This window comes from Octodon degus, unplaced genomic scaffold, assembly GCF_000260255.1.
Source record: "Octodon degus isolate 3935 unplaced genomic scaffold, OctDeg1.0 scaffold00214, whole genome shotgun sequence".
NCBI lineage: Eukaryota > Metazoa > Chordata > Mammalia > Rodentia > Octodontidae > Octodon > Octodon degus.
In genome coordinates this window covers 1,726,465-1,738,770 of record NW_004524790.1, presented here as the reverse complement: position 1 = coordinate 1,738,770, position 12,306 = coordinate 1,726,465, and positions in this window count along the sequence as shown.

Here is a 12,306-nt window from a genome sequence, read left to right as displayed (position 1 = left end):
CTCCCCCTCCCTGCTTCTTCAGACAGGCATTGAAGCATGCACATGCTCCTGCCTCAGCCCCAAGCCCCTTCCCTACTCATCCTGATCATCCATGTCTGTGTCCTGATTTCCTGTCTGAAAATTTAAAAACCTTTGTGGGTTTATTTTTTGGGGGGGTTATTTTAAATTCTTAAGGCATTTTTTAAATTAATGGATTCATTTGGGCAGATTTACACGTATTTTGCTCCTTCTCATCCTCCAGCCCCTTTTCTGGTCCACAGTTAATTTCCTCTTTTTAATTATCTCCATAAAGGCCTGGTCCCCAGATAGAGCCGCTTTAAAAGCAGGGGGTCGGGGGTTTGAAGGCAGGAGCAAGAGAACCCGTCCCTCAGCTGCCACAGTCAGGGCACGACTAGGATTTGGGGTGCTGGGCAGACCCAGGCCCGGACGACACCTGGAAGGGTTGGGGTGGGAAATCGTTCCCTGGTGGAGCGCAGCCTTTTGTCCTTCGGGGTACCCAGGACCCTCTTGAGGTTGGGGTCACCAATTCTTTTGAGTACACAGGGCAGTCTGAGAAAAACCTGCACGCGCCGTAGTACAGGCGGGGGCCCGAGGAAGGCCCCAGCGGTGAGGAGGGATCTTCCTGTCTCGGCCTCAGGAGTGGCCGAGCCGCGCTGCAAGGGGTTGGGGTGGGCAGGGCGCCGGTCCCCAGTCCGACCCACCTTAGCGAGCCCACCGCACCGTGGACGCCAGGGGGCGCTGTGCCCCAACGCGCTCTGGCTCTGACCTCCAGCGCCTCAACCCGGTTCGGGTGACCCTAATTGGAGGCCACAGAGAAGCAGGGTGAGGGTGACTCAGGGGTTCTGAGCAGGGACAACACGAGACTTCTTAGGCCGCCTCCGCTCCTGCTGCTTCCCCATGCCTGCTGACCTCGTGTTTCTGCTTTAAAGGCAACATCGCCCACAAAGATCCATGGAGCCGGGCGCAGTGGAGCACACTGGTCTTCCCAGCACTTGGGAGGCTGAGACAGGAGGATCACTGCGAGTTCGAGACCACCCTGGGCTACAAAGGGCGCTCAAGGCCAGTCTGAGCTGCATAGTGAGACCCTGTCTCAAAAAAAAGTCCAAGCCCCTCCCTCCCCCAGGCGTGGCAGTGACTCAAATCCTCAAACCCAGCCTCCTGTCTGCACCCTGAGAGGCTGCCTGTGATTCTATTGTCCCCGTGTGTCTGGCAGAATCTCCTGCCCCCCCACCCCTGCTTCCCCTGGACACCCTCGCCGTTCCCGTCTCATCCTCCTACCCGTCTTAGGTGAGCCCCCCTCACCGCCAGGCCTCCACTTCCTGTCCTCCAGTTTTCTCATCCCTTGGCTCCTTGCCTGTCCCCAGAACGTCTGGCGCTCCGGCCTTCGGTGGCTGCTCCCTCATGACACTGTAACCTGTCCCCCACATCCCAGCTGCCCTATTCCTCCTGTGAGTGGGTGGTGAGAACCACAGCTGCCGGCGCAGCCAGGTTGCGCTGGAGGCAGAATCTTATGCCCCAGCTCACGTCAGGGGTCTGAAAGTCACCAGCTGTGACTCACCGCCGGGCTTAGGGGTCCAGTACCCAGGAATCTCTCTCCACAGGTGTTAACAGCCGTCGTTTCTTTCCCCAGTCTCGGTTTCCCCTCCCCTTCCCTCTCTCTGCAGTGCCTGAGCGTGGGAATCTATCCCAGGATCTCAGGATCCCAGCCAAGGGCTCTGCTGCTGGGCCGCGCGCATCTTCAGCCCATTTTAGTTTTATCTTTGAGCAAGGGGCTCGGCAGATTGTCCAGGCTGCCCTTGAACTTCTGATCCTTCTGCCTGGGCATCCTGGGAAGCTGGGACGCAGTTTACAGGATCAGCCCGACTCCACCCATTGAGGATTATCGCCAACTTTGTCCGCCCTTCAGCTGGTGTAAACTGTAGTTCTAGGAAAAACTTTCTTTTCCCCTCACTAGCTCGGTTTGCATGGAAAGTAACAGTGGATCTTTCTTTCTTTTTCCTTTCTCTGCCTGCCTTTCTTCCTTCTTTCCTTCCTTCCTTTTTCAAGACAGTCTGGGCTGGGAGATGGCTCAGTAGAATAAGCGCTTCCCTGGCAAGTGCAAGGGCCTGAGTTCAATCCCTGGTTCTCCAAAAGAAAAAAAAAGGGCCGGCCAAATAGCTCAGCAGATTAAGCTGGGGGTTCATCCCCAGGCCTGCTGTGCCAGCCCTGCCTCCGGGGCGCACTGAGGTGGCAATTGAGTGGTGGCTCGGGGGCACACACCTGGCAGAGGAGGCCCTGATGAGAGAGATAGGAGCCCGGATACCTGGCTGCCAAGAGAGGACCTGCGGAGGGGGGTGGTGGCTCTGTGCAGAGGAGGAAGCGAGGTGGCTCAATCAACCAAGGCGAGCTGGCACGGAGTCCGAGTCCCGGCCCCGCGCAGAGGAAGCAGAGGCAGCTTCCCCTATTTCTTTTTTACAAGAAAAGTTGCTCAAAATCTTAACACAGATTAACCGACATCTGCTACCAAGAACATTGTGAAAAAGTGTTGGTTGAGGAAACCGCCCTGGGAGCGAGTAGGTTTGGCTCCTAGAGGGACGGGTGACGGCAGCTGCCTGGCCAGCGAGACAGGACCAGGTGGCTGCTGTCCTTCCTGGGGGGCTGAGCCCGGTAAGATCCGGAAGACAGAAGGTGCAGCACATGAAATCTTTACCCCATTCCATGCCCTGTCCGGCGCAGTCACGTAAGACAGTCCTGCTGGCTGTGGTGGCGCCTGCCTGTCATTCCAGCATTTGGAGGCTGAGACAGGAGGATCGCTTGAGTTTGGCGTCAGCCTGGATTACATTTTGAGACTGTCTTCGTCAAAAAAAAAAAAAAAAAAAGTCTTCAGTGGGGTCCTGTGACATTGTTACTAATGTTCCAATCTTTTTTGCTTTTTTTATTTTAGGGAAGGGTCTATAGGGCATTCAGGGTCTCACTGCTAGATTGTACTTGTAGTGATTCTCCTGTTTACAGCCTCCCAAGTGCTGGGATTACAAGCACGCACCACCACGCCCAGTCTCACTTGCCATCTCAGCCTGTCCTGGGGGTGGGGCCAGCACAGCAGGCCTGGGGATCGAACCCCCAGCCCCTGCACCTGCTTGCAGGAGCTTTAATCTGCTGAGCTATTTGGCTGGCCCTCTTTTTCATTTTTTACAATATTTATTTGATACAGGGTCTCATTGTGCAGTTCAGACTCGTAGTGATCCTCCTGTCTCAGCCTCCCCAGTGCTGGGATTATAGGCATGTACCACCAAGCCTGGAGGTAGGGTTGGTGCAGCAGATAGTACCAGGGATTGAACCCAGGTTCTTGTGCTTGTCAGGCAGGTGCTTAGACCACTGAGTTATCTCCTGAGCCCTCTCTTTCTATTTTTCTTTTGGGACAGAGTCTCACTATGTAGTTTAGGCTGGCCTTAAACTCATGATGATCCTCTCGCCTCAGCCTCCTGAGTGCTGGGATGACAGGTGTGGGCCACCAGGCCTGGCTATTCCAATCTTACAAACTGAGGCTCAGAAGTGCTTCTCTGTTTGCTGGAGACCACTGGGAGCCGGACGTGGTCCCAGCGAGCGGGCTCCAGCGCTCCTCATGCATAACTGAGTTTGAGACCAGGTCTCATTCAATCCATAAGTTGCCCAGGCTGAGCTTGAACTTGTGATTCTCCTGCCTCAGCCTCCTGAGTGCTGGGGTGACAGGTGTGTGCCACCGAGTCCAACAATTTACTTCATGCCATCTTGTCTGTGGCCCGAGGAGGGGTGAGGCAGCCAGGTAAAGTTGCTGTTAGTAGATAGCCTTGTCCTGAAGCGGTAACTGTGTGCAGGGCTGACCCCCAATTTTAAGGTAACGAGGGAGACATGAAATAGAGGTGGAATGCTCAGGCTTAATCTGCTTCTAGTTATATATGGGGCACATGGAGGCGCAGCCTCTGTGTCCCCATTCCCACGTCGTGTGGCTGGAGTGGGTCCCCCACTGTGATGTGGTAAGAGAAAGCTATGGTCTAAAAGTGTGGACTGTTAGCTGGGTGTGGTGGTGCACCCCTGTCATCTCCAGTGCACAGGAGGCTGAGGCAGGAGAATCGCTATGAGTTCAAGGCCAGCCTGAATTGCATATTGAGAGCCTGTCTCGAAAGAGAAAAGAAAAGATGAGACAGAGACCAACTCTAAAGATCCAATAGACAACGGAAGGACTGTAGGCACTAAGCATGTACTATAATTGGGGGTTTTGCTGAGAGAAATGACCTTAGATATGCATGAACAAAATGGGTAATTCAGCAAAATGCTGAATGTGTTAGCTTGACTATTGTAATATTTTTACTATCTATATTTCAGGTACTTGTGCCACTCAGCAATATTCCCAGCCCAAGACTTTGTCTCAAAATAAAATAAAATGTCAAAACAAAACATAGCTGGACATGGTGGCACATGCCTGTATTTTTAGCACTTGGGAGGCTGAGGCAGGAGGATTGCTATGAGTTTGAGGCCAGCCTGAGTAGTGAACTCAAGGGCAGACTGAGCTATGTAGCAAGACCTTGTCTCAGAAAACCAAAAAAATACAGCATTTTTAAAGCGTGGCTGCAATGCCTAGTGCTGGGAAGGAAGAAGAGAGAGAGAGAGAGACAGAAAGAGACAGAGACAGACAGAGAGAGAGAGAGACAGAGAGAGACAGAGACAGAGAGACAGAGAGAGAGACAGAGACAGAGACAGAGACAGAGAGACAGAGACAGAGAGAGCAAAGCAAAAGAAGCAGAAAAGCTGGTGGGACACAGCACTATGGCCATCTAGGAAGTGTCCCTCCCTCCCCATCATAGCTGAATGTGACAGTCCTGGTGCCAGACCCAGGCTTGGGCTCAAGCCCCAGCTCGGCTCTCACTGGCTGTGTGACCCAGGACAGCATACCCTGCCCCTGTGAACCTTGTCTTGTCAGTGGGGGGATGTTGATCCCAGCTGACTGGGTGGCTGTGGCAAGGAGGCGTGGTCGCGTGTGTGACCCGCTCCCCACAAGGCTGAGCCCTCCACCGGGGCAGCAGGGGCAGCTCAGCCCTTGCTAAGGGGCCCTGAGGTGAGGGGGTTGTCAGCTTCACCGGCTGGCTGGTGGCAGTGGGCTCCCCAGGGAAGACCCGAATTGGTGTGCAACCCAAATGCCCTCCGCAGCCAGCGTTCTTCAGTTTCTTAGTTGTAACAATAGTCCCTGGCCCAGGGAGATAGCTCAGTGGAATAAGCACTTGCCTGGCCAGCACAAGGGCCTGAATCCAATCCCTGGTTCTGCCGGTTCTGGAAAAAAAAAAAAAAAAAGGACAATAGTCCCTGTTCTGGTCGCTTGGTCTCCATGATGCCCCCTGTAGACACCCATCCTGGGTTGACAAGCCACTCCGCCTCTGCACTTCCTGCTTGCTTATGCCACATGAGCCCTAGACCTCCAGACAGCAGGGCTGATATTTTGGGATTGATCCTGGTCAGTGTCCATCAATATAAATCTGCCTCCAAGTCCTAGTGTTGTTTTGGTGTTGCTGCCTGCCACTGCAGCTGAGACCAAGATCCTTCACGTTTTCCCCTGCCCACCACAAGGCGCTCCCCGTCTGTCTCGGCCTCGGCCTGGTCCCCAGGGGTCCTGCTGTGCCGGCTGCTGGGGGAAGCCCCGACTCCTGCAGTGCAGGCCGAGCCCCCTGCAGGCAGGAAGTGTGTGCATGCTCCGGCTGCGGCCCAAAGGCCTGCTTCTCAGGAAATCAGGCGGTGCCGGAGCTTTTATTTTATGAGCGTGTGTTTACAGCACATGAAGCTTATGTGCTCATGGCGTAGGTCCACGCACCCGACACACCTGGGTTCTTTCTATTCCCCTTCCCTTCCCCATCCACCTTCTTTTCTCTGGCTCTAGGTTTCCTTCCCCCATTATTACTACTATTACTTTAATTTTTTAGGTCATGTTTATAATACACAGTGGTCCCTCACTCATCGTGGTCACCTTCCAAACACCCCCGTGGTAACGGAAAATCAGCGAGGTAGCTATGGTAGATTTATTTTAGTATTTACATATGTATATTGAGGCTTTCTAAACCCTTCCCACACTCATGAACCTTTCCCCCACTTTTAGAAACATTTCTACTATTCTTAATGATTTTCTAAACTCATAAACCGACATAATTTAACAGTCATATACTTACGTTATAGTATGTATTCATCTGCTAAAGAAAACAGTGTATTTTATTTCGATTTAATATTCTTTTAATGTATTAGAGTTAACATTTTTATGTATGTAAAACATTTTAAGGCAAAAATCATTAAAACCATAAGTACTACATGTATAAACACGTATACAGTACTCTACCACAAAATCCCACGATAAATAATTTAGATTACTATTTTTTGAAACCCCACAAAACAGTGACTTCATGAAAGCCGAACCATGAAACAGCAAGGGACTGCTGCATAATGTTTGCATTCACTGCATTTGGTATGTGTTCCCAACTGTCACCCTTGTATTTGGATGTCCCTCCTGCAAAGCCTAATGTGCTCACAGGTGGGGCTTTTGGGAGGTGGCTGGATCGGAGTGTGCTGCTGAGATTTTGGGATGACTACGTTAGCATAGATCTGGGTATGGATGGCACCATGCAAAAGCCTGGGTGGGATAAAAGAGAAAGGTGTGGCCAGGGAGCTAGCTCAGTGGAATAAGTGCTTGCCTGGCAAGCCCAAGGTCCTGAGTTTGGTCCCTGGTACCACCAAAAGCAAGCAAAAAACCAAAAAAACCCACAAAAAAAACAAAGGGAGGGGCTGGAGAGATGGCTCAGTGGTCTAAAGCACCTACTTGAAACAAGCTTGGCAAAGCACAGGGACCGCGGTTCGATCCCCAGCACCACATGCCAGCCAGACCCACCCCCTGATGGGCTGAGCTGGCCACACACACACACAATAAATAAATGTAATAAATAAAAATAAATTAAAAAAAAAAAAAAAAAAGGGAAAGGGCCACTGCTTCCTGCCTGCCCTGCCACAGACCGTTTCTCCTACATGGTGTCCCCGGCCATGCCACCCTCCCTGGGAATCTGCAGACCATGGACTGAAACCCCTACAAACCATGAGTCAAGGTAAACCATGAAAGTAATCAAGACCGTGGCGCACCTTAGACCTTTTGCTCTCCCTCCCTAGCGCTCAGTCGGTAAGACACTGTCCTCTTTGCAAAGGAACTATCTCCCTATTTCCTTCTATCAAATATTTACTTTTCATTTACACGTTGCCTTACTAAAATGTGAGATACCATAAGGTAGTTGAGCTTGTCTGTCTGGTGTGTTTCACTTAAGCCTGTATTTTCTGGGCGTATCCATTTTCCTACCAATGTCTGCTCTGCAGTACGAGTATGGGTTACTTTTTTTTTTTTTTTTTTTTTTTTTCCAGAACCAGGGATTGAACTCAGTCCCTTGCCCTTGCCGGGGAAGCACTTATTCCATTGAGCCATTTCCCCGGCCCCATGGGTTACTGTAGTGCGATTCCTTTAGCTCTTTTGGGAAGAGCCCTAGAAGGCACTAGCTGAGTCAAATGGAATTTCTAATTTTAATTTTTTTAAATTTTATTTTAGGGAAGGGTCTACATGGTGTTCAGGGTCTCACTACTAGTTAGGACTTGTAATGATTCTCTTGTTTACAGCCCCTCAAGTGCTAGGATTACAAGCGTGTGCTACCAGTCTCAATCACCATCTCAGCATGCCCCGGGGTCGAGGCCAGCATGGCAGGCCTGGGGATTGAACCCCAAGCCCCTAAGTCTGCTTGCAGTCGCTTTAATCCGCTGAGCTATTTGACCACCCCCCCCCCCATTTGTTAATTGTCAGTATTTATTTCTTGTGCCACTGGGATCCTGCTCAGAAAGTCCTGGCCTATAGCCAGGACTTGAAGAGTTGTACCTGTTTTATCTGCCAATAGGTTCAGTGTTTCTGTTTCTAACGTCTAGATCTTTGCGATGTTTTTGATTTTCCTTCAGCATGTAGTGAAACAGAGGAGTCTGGCTTCAATGTGCTTCGTACAGATAAGGCTTTGACTTTGTGTTTTCCATCATTCTCCTCGGAGGGGGGGGGCAGCGTCAGGGACACGTTCCTGATTTGCCACAGGGCCTGTCTTCCCCGCCTCATCACCAGGGCAACAAGTTAGTGCCCAGTCAGGCAGCCAATCGGAAGCCCGGGTTTCCTCGGAGGCCGGCAGCAGCTTCTAGGTCCCAGAGTGACTAAAGATCGATGCAAGTCCTCTTTGTTCAAATTAGACTTCAGGGACAGAAGCACATTCACAGGAGGAGAAGCAGCCACTGGCAGTTGTAAATATTCATAAAGAAAGCCAGGGTACGGGGCAGAAATATCCTGCGTGGCTTCATGAGACAGAGACCTTTTCTTTGGGGGCTCTTAGCAGCTCTTGTTTTGCCTAACTCCAATTTAAATGATGAGCCTTGGCTTTCGGAAATGGGCAGGAGACCAAGAGGCAGAAGAAAGGGGGGGGAGGGGGAGAGGAGGAGGGAGGGAGGGGGAGGGGGAAACAAGAATGAAGACGAGCTCGGTACAGGTACCCACTGCCCGCAAGGAGTTTAGGTGTCATGTACTACAAACAGGGACCGATAAAAATTTTTTAAAAATGAGCATTTGGTGGTGATGGTTACATGGCTGTATGTAGAATTTTACTCTAAATGACATGATAGCTGGGGAGATGGCTCAGTAGAAAAAGCGCTTATCTGGCAAGCTCAAGGGCCTGAGTTCAATCCCCGGTACCGCCAAAAAGAAAACAAAAACAGCAACAAAAAAGACACAATAAAATCTGATTGAGACAAACTCTCCTTAAGAGAAATCATTCATACAGCTGACAGATACCTATATCTACATTGACATCATCTATATTTACATCTATATCTACCTATTTTAAACTCTGCTTAGGAAAAACAAAACGTACAGCAGGCAAACCTATCTGTATCTACACCATCTATATCTACACCTATATCTTTATCTATCTTTGTTAAAATGCATCAAACCAGGCATTTCAAAAGGCACATTATATGTAAATTGTACTTTCATAAAACTGGATTTAAAAATCTAAATATGCAGGGGGCTTGCCGGTTAGCTGAGTTGTTTAAACACCTGCCTGGGTTATCTCAGTCCGGCACAGGGGACCAGGGTTCAATCCCCCAGCTCCACATGCCATACCAGACCCGCCCTCAAGGCAGCCTGAGCCAGCCCCACCTCCTCAAAAAAATCTTTCTCAACTTTTGGGGCCGGTGATATAACTTAGCAGACTAAGTGCTTGCTTAGGGAAGCGCAGGGGCCAGGGTTCAATCCTGGCATGCTGTGCCAGCCCCGCTCTCAGGCGCACTGAGTCAACGATGGAGTCCGAGTTCGCTGGCGTGCGCCTGTAACCCCAGCACTGCAGAGGCAGAAAACAGAAGGATCACTGCGAGTCTGAGAAATCTAAATATGTGACTATTCTGGTATTTCTAGGATTTTTTTTGTAGCATCAGTGATCGAACTCAGAACCTTGCACTTGCCTAGAAGGCACTTATGCCTCTGAGCTATCTCCCCAGCCCCCTAGGATTTTATTTGATAGCATTGGATGTGAAGTCAAGGTCAGTAGAGATCATTTTTACCGTTAGAAATTGGGCAAATAAGAGGAGTTTAGTTTTTTGCTTTTGTATTTTAGGAAACAGTCTAGAGGGTGTTCAGGGTCTCACTACTAGATTGGACTCGTAGTGATCCGCCTGTTTACAGCCGCCCAAGAGCTGGGATTACAGGCGTGTGCCACCACGCCCAGTCTCAATTGCTGTCTCAGTGTGCCCTGGGGGCAGGGCCAGCAGGGCAGGCCCAGGGATTGAACTCCCAGCCCCTGCTCCTGCTGGTAGGCGCTTTAATCCACTGAGCTATTTGGTGGGCCCAAGAAGAGTTTTGTTTTCAAAAGAGAATTAAACATGTATAAATATCATTTTGCATTGTCTCCCTAGTATAAGAACTCAAAGAGGAATTACATATAGAAAGAACAACACAAATAAAAGGAAAGCGAGAACTTGAGGACTGGACATTGAGGAGTAGGCAAGGAGAAAAGCTGGGAAACATGACAGGGGTAAAGCCATGCATTTGTGCGCATGAGATGGGTGGGGCAGGGATCCTGGGGATATCAGCAGGTTTTTGAGACTAGCGGTTGGCTGGTGGGATTCTCCCCCTGACTAACTGTGTATATGCTGGTGCCTGTGAGCCAGGCGGCTGCACTGAGGATGGCGATGTGTAATAGAGGGGTCATGCTTGGAGTGCCTGCCATCCTGGTCTTCTAAATATGTACTTCTTGTCATGACATACCAATTATTTCCATACTGTCTCTCAAGTAAAGGTTTTTTTTTTTTCTTTAAAAAAGGGTAATTAAAAAAAAAAAAGACACAAGAATAAGAAAAAAAGTGTCACAGGTCTGTCCTATTACAATTCTGTATATGGTTAGATTTCTAAATTTCTTTGTAAAAATAAGTAAATGCTTATTTCTAGTTTTTAAAAATTATTTTTCCTTCATATTCTGTAAGGACTTAAAGTTCAACATATCAATATTTGATGGAAAATACCTGTTCCATGATATGCCAAAGATGTTTGATATTTAAACAGACAGGGTAAACCAAACTGCATATATTTCAGGTTAATAATAAGCTTCTCTTCTGGAGGGTTAACAACCTAACTTAGCAGATCAAAATTGGAGAAAAGGAAGGGGTACAAGGTCAGCCAACATTTTGGCCCTAGCCTTTCCAGGTCAGTGAAGACTCGGGACATAGGAGAACCTGTACTGTAACAACATGTAACTCAGTTGTGCTCCAAATTTTCTGATCAAGGAGATTATGGGGCCACAGAGGAATGTGTTCGATGATGTAAAGTGAGCCTGGGGAGAGTCACATGGAGAGAAAAAACATTCTCTCAGGCTTTCACGGAGAGCAAATTGGTCAAGCAATGGCCGTGACTGATCCTCATGGCTGACACTGACAAAGGATCTACAAAGTGCGGTACAGGGCTACAGGATAAATCCTGAGGGGACTTCACTGACCTTATCAGATACAAAAGTTGCATTTCTTGTTATATAGGTCTTGCTTTATCTTGGTCTTAACCATCCAGCAGAAAAGTATAAAAATGAGGTATATAAAGTAAACCCATATTAATATGATGAGCTGTAAAAGGCTCAAGTCAATAACTTCTGAGGATAACCCACTAATATTATAGACTGCTAGCCAGTGTTGGATTGTTTTGCTGAATTCAAACACCTATAGTATTTAGATTCCAATAGAATACCCACCTCTAACAGGACTAAACAAAAAAAGGATACAAAGGAAAGATCATTTTGTATTTATATATGCAAAATAGTTAGGATAGATATACAGCTACTTTTACTTAATTCAATGAGAAGAAAGAGGTGTACTAACAGTGTTTGGACAGGATATCCTGTCTGCTTCTTGTACTATGGATAACCACTAAGAAGATAACAATGTACAATGTATTGATTATTGAAACTGTCTTATTAATCAGCTTTGAAACTTTCTCATTCATATTTGTTTCTCTTTTTTTTAATTTTTTTTAATTTATTTGAGAGAGAGAGAGAGAGAGAGAGAGAGAGAGAGAGAGAGAGAGAGAGAGTGTGGTGTGTGTGTGTGTGTGGCCAGCTCAGCCCACCAGGGGGCGGGGCTGGCTGGCATGTGGTGCTGGGGGATTGAACCGCGGTCCCTGATGCCTTGCCAAGCTTGTTCTAAGTAGGTGCTTTAGACCACTGAGACATCTCTCCAGCCCATTTGTTTCTCAATAAAATTAAAATTAAAAAAAAGAGAATTAAGGGGCTGAGAAATATAGTTCAGAGGCATAAGCACCTGCCTGCAAGCACAAGGTGCTGAGAGATTCCTGGTATAAAAACAAAAACAAAACAAAACAAAACAACCCTGTCTCAGTTACTTGCTGGGAAAGACTCATGGGCGCTGCCTGAAAACAAAGACACACAGACACTCAATGCAAGCAAAGTGAGGGCTAGAGCAAAAGGCTGCTGCGCCATCTTCAGTCTTTATTTTTATGTATATATAGTCTCAGCCTTTAGATTACTTTCAGTTAACAAAAGCAAACCTTATCCTATGTGCCTAAGATTAATGTTTAAGCTGTACATGACATCCTGCTAGGCGTCTGGGACACAAGGACACAAAACCAGGATGTCCTTGAGGAGTTCCAAGTGTCCTTGGTTGCCCCCTCTGCTGCTACAGTCCTGTTTTCCTACTCCTCACCCGCCCGCCACACCCTGCAGGTCAGTCTGCACATCTCTATTTTAACTCCTT